This window comes from Sapajus apella, unplaced genomic scaffold (assembly GCF_009761245.1).
Source record: "Sapajus apella isolate SASKATOON/1434 unplaced genomic scaffold, GSC_monkey_1.0 scaffold124, whole genome shotgun sequence".
NCBI classification, from domain to species: Eukaryota; Metazoa; Chordata; class Mammalia; order Primates; family Cebidae; genus Sapajus; species Sapajus apella.
In genome coordinates, this window is record NW_022437064.1 from 4,444,708 (window position 1) to 4,457,225 (window position 12,518).

The window sequence follows — 12,518 nt, forward strand, 5'->3', positions numbered from 1 at the left end:
AGTTGATGGATGATCATAGTGAGAGCAGTTTTGAGGAATGGTGGGAAGAGTATGGAATCCACTCCAACGCAGTGGATTGGGAAATGAATGGGAAATGAGGAGAGAGATTATACAGTTGCTAGATGGAGAAGGACGTGTTGTTTTAGCCTGAAGAAAGCCTTGGGTGTGTTCATAGGGAGGCAGGGAGAAGCAGAGAATGAGAGGCTGAAGATAAAGCAGACTCTCTCATACCTCTTCGTAATCGCCTTTTACTTGGCCTTGTTTGGGTGGTATCTGTAGCCAATAGAATCTGATCTGAACAAGTTCATTTCTGAAAACTAAAAAAGCAGAAATAATTCTAATGCTGATATGAATATTAACACGAATGCGTAACAACAAGGAAGTATTATTAATGTCCCCATTTCACAGTGAGGCCGGGGCAGCATAAGAATGTTTGGCTCCGAAGGTGCCATGGCTGGCAAGTGCAGGGCAGGATTCTCACACGGGCATCTTGCTCAGGGGCGAAGCGCTTCACCTGGATGCAGATGGCGTCCACCCTCATCTTTGCATTTCCTCCCGCTCTAGGCTGGAGGCCTCAAGTGTGGCTCTTCTCTGATGACTGTTCACAGCCTGCTGAGGAGAACCAGTGTTAAGGCTCCCACCCTGCACAGCAAGTTAGAAGCCACATTGAGATACTAACGTGCATAGGTCAATGATTGGCAAAACCAGCCTGAATTTTTGACTCCTCCTCCCAACATTTACACTTTTCAGCCATGTTTATTAATTTTCTACCCATAATCTCGCTAGCAAACACAAGATAACTCAAGAACATTGAGAATAAGAGGAATCTACAAACTGTAAAATACTCCAGGCTGAGAGAAAGCAGAGGAAAGGTGAGTGGGATGCAGCTCGCCTTAGCGAGCTAACGTGAGATCACAGCCCCAGTTTAAGGGAGCTAGGTGGGGGCATCGGTGCTTTCACCAACAGTCTTAAATTTGACCCTTCCCACAATCCTCTGAAGTGATTATTATTAAATTTGTTTTTTTTGAAACAGAGTCTCAGTCTGTTGTCCAGGCTGGAGTGCAGTGGTGCCATCTCAGCTCTCTGCAACCTCTGCCTCCCTCTGCCTCCCGAGTAGCTGGGACTACACGCGCCTGGCTGATCCATCCCTCCCTCCCTTCCTTCCTTCCTTCCTTCCTTCCTTCCTTCCTTCCTTCCTTCCTTCCTTCCTTCCTTCCTTCCTTCCTTCCTTCCTTCGTAGAGATGGAGTTTCACAATGTTAGCCAGGCTGGTCTTGAACTCCTGACCTCAGGTGATCCACCCGCATTGGCCTCCCAAAGTGCTGAGATTACAGGCATGAGCCACTGCACCCAGCCTAAATTTATTTTAGAGATGGGAAATGTGGGGCTCAGAGAGCGCAGGTGACTTGCTGCAGGACACACAGCAAATAATGTCAAAACGGAGATTCTAAATCCCATACAGTTTTCATCTCAGGATACCACCTCTTCAGTATTGTCTAGTCTACATTTGATTTTCCCTTACCTCTTAACGCTCACATTAACAACACTGTGAGCTGGGGTAACAAATCTAACTCCAAATTAACCGTGAGCTAAGTTAATACTTAGCCTCAAATTATGCCATCTAGTGACCAGTTGCCTCACGCAGTAACATATAAGGCTAGTTACAGCAGTTTCTCACAGACACATATTTTCTGAAATTAACTGCTACCAATTTTCAAATTCGCAAATTGAGAGCCACAACTCTCCGAATCAGATGTTAACAGAGCTTCCCTACAGATGAGTTGCCTAGCAAACCCATCATGTTCTGGTTCTTACACACACACATACACACACACACACACACGCACACATACACACCCCAAACAAGAAAGGGCATAGTAGGCAAGGAGGTTGGTGAATTCATATCCAGTAACACCTATTCTATAACTAGTTAGAATAATTTATTTTTTCCAGGGTAACCATAATACTTCATCTGGCTGCCAAATTTTTCTTTGCAGATAACAGAAATAGAATCTCAAAAATATGTAACATGAAAGGGTGAAGATAGAAATTTCGCTCAAAGATTTATAATGAGGGGATAGGTAATCCACATAAATAACGAGTCCAGCATTTTTATAGACTAAATGAGGCCAGTCGTTTGTAAAGATACTTCGTTTCATACTTCAGCAGCTCTCTGGGCCTTTAAAAATGCAGTGCACGGCCATGAGTTAATGCTTGTACAGGACTGCATACCTTTTAATCCAGCCTGACAGTCAGCCCTGAAAGCAGTGCATTTAACAGGGGACATCAGTGGCTCACGAATGTTCAGGAAAAGAAGAGAGCCTGCTGACATGAATGTTCAGAAAAAAAAGAGAGTGCAAAAAGAGGCTTTCTGCCTTTTTTTTTTTTTTTTTTTTCAAACAGAGAAAAAGAAGGGAAAAAAGACAGGCTTGAGGGCTCTGGGGGAAGGGGACTCACTGGCCCCTTGAAATATGGTTTCCATATTCCCATAGCTGCAATCTGCTTTAAGACTGAAGAGTTTCTGAAGTTCTTTGATATCCATAGCCAGCTCAATCCACATAAGTGCAAATCTTAAGAGCTGCATTTTGGGCCTTGGGTAACAGGGCCCTCACCCCTGAACCCTCAAGACCCTAACAATATTGAGAAGTTTCTTGGGAATGGGTAATCATGTGGAATAAGTATGGGATAGTGGGAAAAGCATGAATTTAGCTCCAGAGAGCCTTGCACGGAGACCCTGACTGCGCAGCTTACCAGCTGAGTGGTGCTGGGTGGGACGCGTGAACTTGCCAAGCCTGTGTCCTCATCTGTAAAGTTCATTCAACAAATACTTATTCAACAGCCACCCTGAGCCACCATGAGCTGTTCTAGGAGATGGGAATGCAGAGCCCTGCCCTCATGGGACATCCGCGTCAGAGCTCAAATCCTCACAGCAAAGTGTCCTTGGAGAATCATGAGGATCAGAGCTTCTGTCAGGGAGTTCCTAGAGCACTGCAGGAGGGCTTAACAGACATCAGCTCCTTCTCTATGAGAAGCCGATACATTCTGGAGGGTCCTCTCAAGAATTCCTGCAGTCCACTCAACAGGCAGAGTGACAGCCGTTACCAGGGCACTCATGACCAAATATGGAGCTCGGATAGCCCCTGTTTCCTGAGAAGGCTGCAACCAGTTCTGGAATCTCTGCCCGATCAAACTTTAGACACCTGGCCTTGTCGTGAAATGTGGCAAACTCCACCTGGCTCTATGAGGTGGGCTATTTAGAGTTGCATTTCTTGACCCAGGGGACAGGTACGAATTACTGAATTTCAAAATTCATTTGTTTATCTGTTCTCAGTAATTCAGAGTCGATTCATCCATACACCTACTTTGTGGCAGCCACTGAGTTGGGGAGTGTTAGGGACAAGTTAGGCTTGACACTGTTGGAGCCTACCGTCTAATGGTTTGTTTGTGTAGGAGGTGGGAGGGTGACTGATAAACAGGCACTAAAAAGAGTTGAATAGGCACACAGACCCTTAGTCAGACTTCCAGGGTTCAAATGCCTTGGTTTCTTCATCTGTCGACTGGGAGAACTCTAATAGGATTGTTGCAGCCATTAAATGAACGCATATATAATCAAATCACTGGGATGCCACGTAAGTGATTACAGCAGTGTTAAGTCTTATTAAAGGTCTAAGGGGTCAGGAAATGGTCTCTGAGAGAATGTCGCTTACGAATAAATAAAAGGGAAAGTTGGGTGGCTTCTATTCCAGGTAGGGGAACTGTCAAGTGGTGGCATTAAGGGGAACAATGGAAACATTTTTGATGTTGTTTTGTAGAGACACTGTTGTGAGCTGAGTGCCCGGCCTGTGCTGGACACTATGCTGGACAATGCAGGTATAGAGGAGGTGATCTTGCCACCCTTTCCTCCAGGAGCACACTCCCTTGGTGAGAGAATGACAGATGTGGCAGCGGGTATGACTGGGTGAGCCAGACACCAAGAGAGCAGTGTGAACAGAAGACTAGGGGAACCGACAAGCAACAGTTGATTACGTGGGGGTATGATTTAGCCATGGCTTCACAGATGAGATGATGCTAGAAAGGTGAGGAGTGGTCACGAGGCAGGGAGGGAGAGTAGGGCATTTCATTTTAGGCCAACAGACCAGGGTGGGCAAAGGCCCAGAAGTATGGCACAGCTAGGCACATTTGAGGAGCAGTGAGGCATTTCGGGTGACTGGAGTGCATAGCTCCCGGGAGTGGCAAGGGGAGGTGTGGGGGAGAGGTGGGGCTGGAGCATGAGGTGGGCTTGCTCATCCTGGAGGGGCTTGGAAACCAAGCTTAGATTTTGTCCTGGAGAGCATTGAGAAAGAGCTCTCTGGCAGCAGCATGGAGGGATGACTTGGAGGCAAGTCAGACAGGAAACAGAGAGGAATTAGGAGACGGCTGCCGAAGTCCAAGCAAGACAACAGGAGAAATCGAACGACAATTAGGATGCACAGAGTGAAGAAGAGGGAATGAAAACCAGAGACATCTCCTGTAGCACTTAGTAACTGGTCGATTGAGGGAGGACTCTAGGTCCTGACAAAGTGACTGAATGAACAGTGGATTATTCTACAGCATAGAGCAGGGTCTCAGTGACCACGGGTGGGCTAGACAAATGCAAGCAGAGTGAATGCATGCCTTCCAAAGGGCACAGCTGTGCTCAGCTCCAATGGTTACTGCAATGGTTACCACAATGGCTATCTACTGCTGGGTAACAAATTACCCCAACACGTACTGACTTAAAACAACAAACGGCCAGGCACAGTGGCTCACATCTGTAATCCTAGCACTTTGAGAGGCCGAGACAGGCAGATCACCTGAGGTCGGGAGTTAGAGACCAGCCTGACCAACATGGAGAAACCCCATCTCTATTAAAAATACAAAATTAGCTGGGCGTGGTGGTGCATGCCTGTAATCCCAGCTACTCGGGAGGCTGAGTCAGGAGAATCATTTGAACCTGGGAGGCAGAGGTTGCCATGAGCCCAGATCACACCATTGTGTTCCAGCCTGGGTGACAAAAGCAAAACTCCATCTCAAAAAACAAACAAACAACAAACATATTTTCTCAGTTTTTGTAGGTCAGGAATCCAGGCATGGTTTAACTGGGCCCTCTAACCCATGGCCTCTGACAAGACTATAATCAAGATGTCAGCTGTGTCTGCGGTCTTGGCTTAAGGTTGAACTGAGGGAGGATCCACTTCCGCACTCATTCACGTGGTTGTCGGCAGGCCTCAGGTTCTTGGTGGCTGGTGGCTGGTGGCATTGGTTCCTTTCCATATGGGTCTGTCCTTAAGGCAGCTCACAACAGGGCAGTCAGCATCCTCCGGAGCAAGTGAAGAAGAAAGAGAACAAGATGGAAGGCAGCGCTTTTGAAACCCAATCTCAAAAGCGACATCCTATCATTGTTGCTAGATTCTATTGATTAGAAGTGAGCCAGGTTCACAATGGGCTCAAACTCAAGGGGAAGAGATTTGACAAAGGCATGCAAACCAGGAGGTAAGCATCATTGGGAACCACCTTAGCGACTACCCTACGAATTTGCCTTTGAGAATACTACTCAGAGTTGGGACGGCCTGATTTTTGAAGAAAAATTGGAGATCTGATTTTTATGTGAAATCTTCCAATTTTGAAATACTGGCCCTTAATCTCAACAATTTTTTTATATGTATTTGTTCAAATAAAACTCTTTCAAGCATGACCCTTGGGAGACCATTATGAATCCTCTGGTACAGGGACCAGAGAAAAAGGAGCAGGATCAGAGGGGCGGGGGCAGAGGTTAGGATGCTTCCCTCGTCCTTTAATTTGAGGAAGTCAGGAGAGCCAAGTCATTGTTAAAATGACAGGAGCTTGAGAAAGATGAATGCCAATCGTTCAATCCAGATAAATGCATTCATATAAATTCTACAGTCATGTTGGTAAAGATGACTTGTTTTCATTAAAGAGAAGTCTTTGATCTCTGATCTGACAGCTGCACATCTATATAAAATGAGACACTTTGACGTCTGTAGCTCTGATCTCAATTGGACAGGTGGTTTCCTGCACACTAATGGAACAGAAAGACAATTGAGCTTTATTAGATAGGAGAGAATGTTCTCACACACAGGAAAACAGCTTTTTCCTTTGAAAAAACATGATAAAGAACAGAAAATGACTGACAGAATCAGAGCTTCCCAAATGTCAGAAGAGCTGTTTCAGCTACACTCTGGCCTCTGTTAGGGGAGATTAGAATAGTTTTCAGAAAAGTATTGAACATACCTTAGCAATAGCTGACTCAGGGAAGAATTTGCTGGTAAAATAAGTCTGCTCTTGGAGTGTGTCAAAGAGCTAAGATGCAGCTTGAGTTTTTCCTAAACAAAGCAAACACTTTGGTACAGCTAATTTATTCACATTCACTGGAAAGTTTAGTAAGCAGGAAAACTTCTTAGTGGAAAACCTTTTTTGCATCTTCATTCAGCAAATACTTATGGAGTACACACATGGCTAGATGCTGGAGATACTGTGGGAAAGACAACCAAGGTCACTGCCCTAGTGCCTTGCAGGCTAGAGGGCAAGATGGATATGGAATAATGATTAATACCTGAGAACCACTATATGTTAACTTCGTGTTTACATTATTTCCAAATCCAGAGTGTATAAACTTATTTGTCTCTCTAAACCATAAAATGTTACTTTGTTCATACTTGAGCAGTTTTATAACACCTTAGATATCTCTATATAGCTTTGTACAGATATAAATAAACAAATTGATTTGATTGTGTATTTTAAAAAAAAACTCCGAAGCACATTTTGTCAGAGGAAGTAGAGGTGCCAGGGAGCTTCACTGCACGGGGAACTATCTCAAGCCAGTGACTTGGGGAGGGCATCCAGAGAACTCAAAGATGAGTAAGAATTGGCCAGTTCAAGGTGGTGAAGGGGTAGGGTGCTGGGGGAGGCTTTGGGCTGTTTACTGCTTAAGTGGTAACATAGGAAATATTTTTTACATGTTTCACATTCAGCGTTGGAGTTTCTCTTCACCATTCAAATTATTATAGAACATCCTGAAAAAAAATCAGCTCACATTTGTACTAGAACTATAAAATAGAAAATAAGCATTTCTTAGAACATGAATAACAGTGGGTTCTTTTGCCTAGAAAGCAAATCCTATATTTTGATCTCATTTGTCTTGTCACATAGAAGAAGCTATGTAAAGCCAAAAGATGAGCACACATGTTAGATAAGGTTGTAGAGAAAACTTATGCGCTGCTGCTGGAATGTAAAATGGTGCAGGCACTTTGGAAGACAGCCTGGCAGTTTCTCAAACAGGCATAGAGTTGCCACATGACCGAACAATTCCACTGCTAGGTATGTACACAAGAGAAATGGAAACATATGCCCACACAAAAACCTCCACATGAATGTGTATTCAAAATATCCACAATAGTCCAAAAGTGAAAACAACCCAAATGTCCTTCAGCTGCTGAACGGAAAAGCAAATAAGGCATAGCTACACAACAGAATATTATTCAGCTGTAGAAAGAAATGACACTGCGGCATGAACGGACCTTGAAAACAAGATGCTAAGTGCAGTAAGTCACAAAAGTCACATTCTCATTCATAAGAAATGTCCAGGATAGGACAATCTCTAGGTATAGAAAGTAGATCAGTGGTTGCATGGACTGGGTGATGAACAGGAGGATGGATGAGAGTCAGAGCTCAAGGGTGCAAGGTTTCTTTCTGAGCTGAAGGAAACGTTCTAAAATTGTGGTGACAATTGCACATATCTGAGAATATGCTACAAATCATTAAATTGCATACTTAAAATGAGTGACTTTTCTGGCATGTGAACTTTACCTCAATGAAACTGTAAAAAGAAGAGAGCACACAGCAAGCACCCTGTCCTTCCCAGCTGGGTAGTGGAGCCCACTAGCACAGATGGGCGTAGGGTTTGGCTCCCGATGCCAAAGCACAGCTCTGCTCTTCCAGGGAAGGTTCTTTGCTCTTTGCCTTCTTTTCTTTCTATTCATTTTTTTCTTCATCCTCAATAAATGTCAGGAATACTTAGGTGTTACGTTTTTTCCTTCTTTTTAAACCTTTACTCACTAGCCTCTGGTAATGTATTAGAAGTGCAATATCTTTAATTTTGTTTGGAACTGTGATGCTTTATCCTCTATACCATACCTAAGACCTTCATTTTCAAATGTTTACCACCGCTTTTAATCATCTCCATGTATTTACATTTCAGCCTTTTCCCCATGGCTTTAAGCTTGCCAGTTCTGCATTAATCTGTGAGACTCAGCTTTATGGAGTAGCTGATAACTCATCAGCCAACCTTGATTCCATTAATTCTTCTCCCCAGGGGCCCAGGAATGGGACTGAGATTAGACATTACTAACCTGATGATCTCAACTGAACCAGTGACAGCAAACATTTTGTATGTCAGAAGAGTTGTTGGGGGAAAATTAGTATTGGTGTTTTTGCACAGACATGGTCTGTGAGTTGGAAGTAAAAGGAAAAATGAAAATTTACAAATCAACACAATTATTTGGCCACACAATCCTGTTCCCCCTTTTAATACAACAAAATTAAAAATTTTACATCTGGCTAATTCAGCAATTTGGCAAGTCACTGCAAGTTAGAGAATTTCAAATGCCATATGTGTTTGGTTGTGGCCGCAAATTTATCTTTCTGCAAAAGTAACACACAGCTTAATATTAAATTGTTTGCATTCTATAAACACACATGAGATTGGTGGTGGGAAGTCAGCCCAGAGTAAATGAGGAGTTCATGGGAAAATCTACATACTTTCAAAAATGTGCTGGAGCTAACTTGTGAAGAGAACAACCCACATGTGGATTATTGAGGGTTAGGTGTGTAATCCCCAAAGAGCAAAACACTGGTTAATGATTCCTATTGAGAGAGAGAGAGAGATTTACTGCCTGTTTCTGTGCTTTGGGAATTTTACATATATTATCCCAAATACTTTCAATAAACGTACAATGTAGGCAGTATTACCCACATTTTTCTAGATGAGGAAACTGAGGTCCTGAGAAGCTAAGTGACCCAAAGCCATAGAGATACAATAGATGGAGCCAAGACTTGATAGACTTGGGCTTATCTGCCACACAACATTGTACCTTTTGTTCATTCATTCATCTATTCAATCATTACTTATACAAATAACTTCCTTGATTGTGTGACACTATCTGTGTATAATAATTAGCAAAAGAATTCAAAAAAAGAACAGGATAGCGGTTAATGTCTTGATTGTAAATACTTTTAATGAAAAAGCATAAAAGGGATAGGATGACTTAGCAGAGAGTAACATCTGCATAAAAACAATAATTTCAAAAATCAAAGATCTCCAGTCAATGGGTGATAGTCTGCCAGAAGATCTGTTAGGTCTTGAAGTCAATTTCAGCAGTGGTATCTCTTTGTGCACACTGAGCTGCTTTAGATGTTAGTCTAAGAAAGGGTGATTTTTTTCTTTGATATGTAAAGTTCAAAGGAGCTTTGTTATACTGCAAGTTGAATAATAGCAAGCAGGTGAAAATAATTCTGGGTTGACTGGTAAACTGTCCTCCACCCAAATTGCAAATATTTGCGCAAAATCAGGAAAGAACAAAAACAGCAAAGTAGCAATGAAAGGAAATGAACCTCCCAGGAATCTGGAAATGGACTTTGATGTCCTTTGATTTTATTGTAAAATCAGCAATTTAAACCAGGCCAAGACAAATAATAACAAAAATAGTAATATTTTATCTCTTGGTTGTGTGTTCAGGCTAGATAGCCACTCAACTCATACAAAACACAACACTTGAAGTTCTTAAGAGGAGAGATTTTACTAATAATATTTATTATTAATTTTTAAAGAGAGGAGCCATTCTCATCCCCCTCACCCTCACACTACCTTGTTGGAAAACCTCCCCAGAAGGCCACACATGGCGATATTCCATAAAATGTCCCTTGCAGAAGAGTAGGAAGGAGCCGGGAAGGCTGCTGACCGCTGTACCTCCCCCAGCAGCATAATGGCCCTTCAAAGATTTCACATTTCAGTCTCTAGAACCTATGAATATGCTACCTTACGTGGCAAGAGGGACTTTGCAGAAGTGATTAAATTAAGGAACTTGAGATGCAGAGATTATTGTGGATTAGCCAGGCAGACCCAATCTAATCACATGAGTCTGGAAAAGTGAAGAACCTTTCCCAGCTGTGGTTAGAAAAAGTTGTGACAATGGAAGGGTCAGAGTGATGCTGCATTGCTGACCTTGAAGATGGAGAGTACGGGCCATGAGCCAAGAAGTGTGGGCGTCCTTTAGCAGCCAGGAAAGGCAACTAAAAGAATTCCCTGCTTAGAGCTTCCAGAAAGAAGTGCAGCCCTGCTGACAGCTCGATTTTAGCCCAGCAAGATTGATGTTGGACTTCCAATATAAGAGCTATAAAATAATATATTTGTGTTATTTAAAGCCACCAAGTTTATGATAATTTGTTACAACAGCAATAGAAAACTAATACAGGAGAGACCAAGTCAAGGCAGTTAAATAGCCTGAGGCTTTTAATCAGCGGGTCCTTTCTCCCTACTGCTCCATGTTAAACCAGGAGATGGATACGTCATGGTTGGGGGGACACCTAAGTAATTTCTAGCTTCTTAGACCAAAGTCAAAGCCTGTTGAATTCCATGTTACTTTTACTAATCTATTAGATTATGATTTTGTTTTTATACTCACTAAAGGAGATAAATTGTATATTAATGTCTTTAAGATCATTTATTTGCCTCCCCTCTATCTGAAGACCTAGATTGAATTATTAATCAAAAGAATACTTCTTTTATTGTAAAGAAATCTACCCTATAGCCAAGGGCGATTTTTACCTTAAGACTGACGGCTTCAGTTGGACCAAACAATATAAAAGCAGACAGTATTCACTGGACCCACAAACTAATATTATTGTTATTATCACTATCACAAATAGCAAAACTTGGGCATATTCAAATATATTTATCACTATTGCTCAAAACTACCCTCATACACATTCCGCTTATGAACATATTAATTAAAAGCATTTGGTCTTAGGCCCACATATAAATAAGGTATAAAATAATAAATTAACTTTCAGTGGGTAGGTCCTCAATCACGGACCTTTCTGGATTAAACAAAACCAAATCTTCTGACTCTCTTTGTTACATAAGCCAGACTAATATTATCTTCTCTTTGAAGATTATCTTCTATCTGTTTATGCCAGAAGTAGAAGGGTCAGAAAAAATGCTTATATTTACACTCACAGCTTATTCTTTCTCTCCCCATTCATGTTCTTGTCGAATGAGGGGAGTTCTTTTAAACTTCCTCTGGAGTGATTGATCTTTGACTTTGATACCGGATTAGCTCCTTGGTCCACAGCCCTGAGTTACAGAGCCCCCTCATCCCAGATCTTTCGTTGGGAGTTTTGGAACAAAGGAGCCCCACTTGGCTTTCCCTACCTAGCCCACCAGTGGCAAACCCAAAGAACTTTATATTTGAAACCCCTCTGGTTCCCGGATGGAGGTGTGGAGCCAGGAAACTCCTGCCTTTGAAATCATGCCCTTCCCCGACCCAGGAAGAGAAGTTTTTTTTAACACAGTCCCTCATTACCACTTTCCAACTCTTATAACAATTCCTTTTTCATTTACTCACTCTCTTTCCCACTCATCACGGCCTTCTTTCACCCAGGAAGGATGGTCTAAATTTCATTCCCTGATGCCAAAGCCTAAATGATAAAATTTAAATATATAAAGAACTTACCTGGCCGGGCACAGTGACTCACATCTGTAGTCCCAACACTTTGAGGGGCCGAGGCAGGTGGATCACCTGAGGTCAGGAGTTCAAGACCAGTCTGGCCAACATGGTAAAACCCCATCTTTGCTAAAAATACAAAAGAGTTAGCCAGGTGTGGTGGCGGGCACTTGTAATCCCAGCTACTCAGGAGGCTGAGGCAGGAGAATCACTCGAATCTGGGAGATGGGGGTTGCAGTGAGCTGAGACTGCACCGTTGCACTACAGTCTGGGCAACAGGAGTGAAACTCTGTCTGGAGAAAAAGAACATGCCTGTGACAAAGCTTCAGATAATTTAGCACTGTGAAAGGCAGGTTACTCTGAAGTATGAATGAAGTATGAATGAAGGTTAAGTTTCAGGCCCCTCTCATGGTGGGTCTTCTCATGCCTGGACTCCTTAGAAAGTCCCAGGAAGGATCCTGACGCATACATTCACATACATGTAGATTTTTGTAAAACTTGCAAAAGTAAATTTTTTTTCTGTCTTTTTTTTTTTGTTTAAGAAATAGGGTTTTGCTCTGTGGCCCATGCTGGAGTGCAGCTCCATAGTCATAGCTCACTGCAGCCTTAAACACCTGGCTCAGCCTCCCAAGTCACTGGAATTAAAGGCTTGAGCCGTTGCACCTGGCTCAGAAGTAAAATATTTGTATTGCTATTGGTTATGACCTTGTCTCCTTCTGCTTTGACTTCCCATCTTTTACATTGCAATCAGGTGGTATTA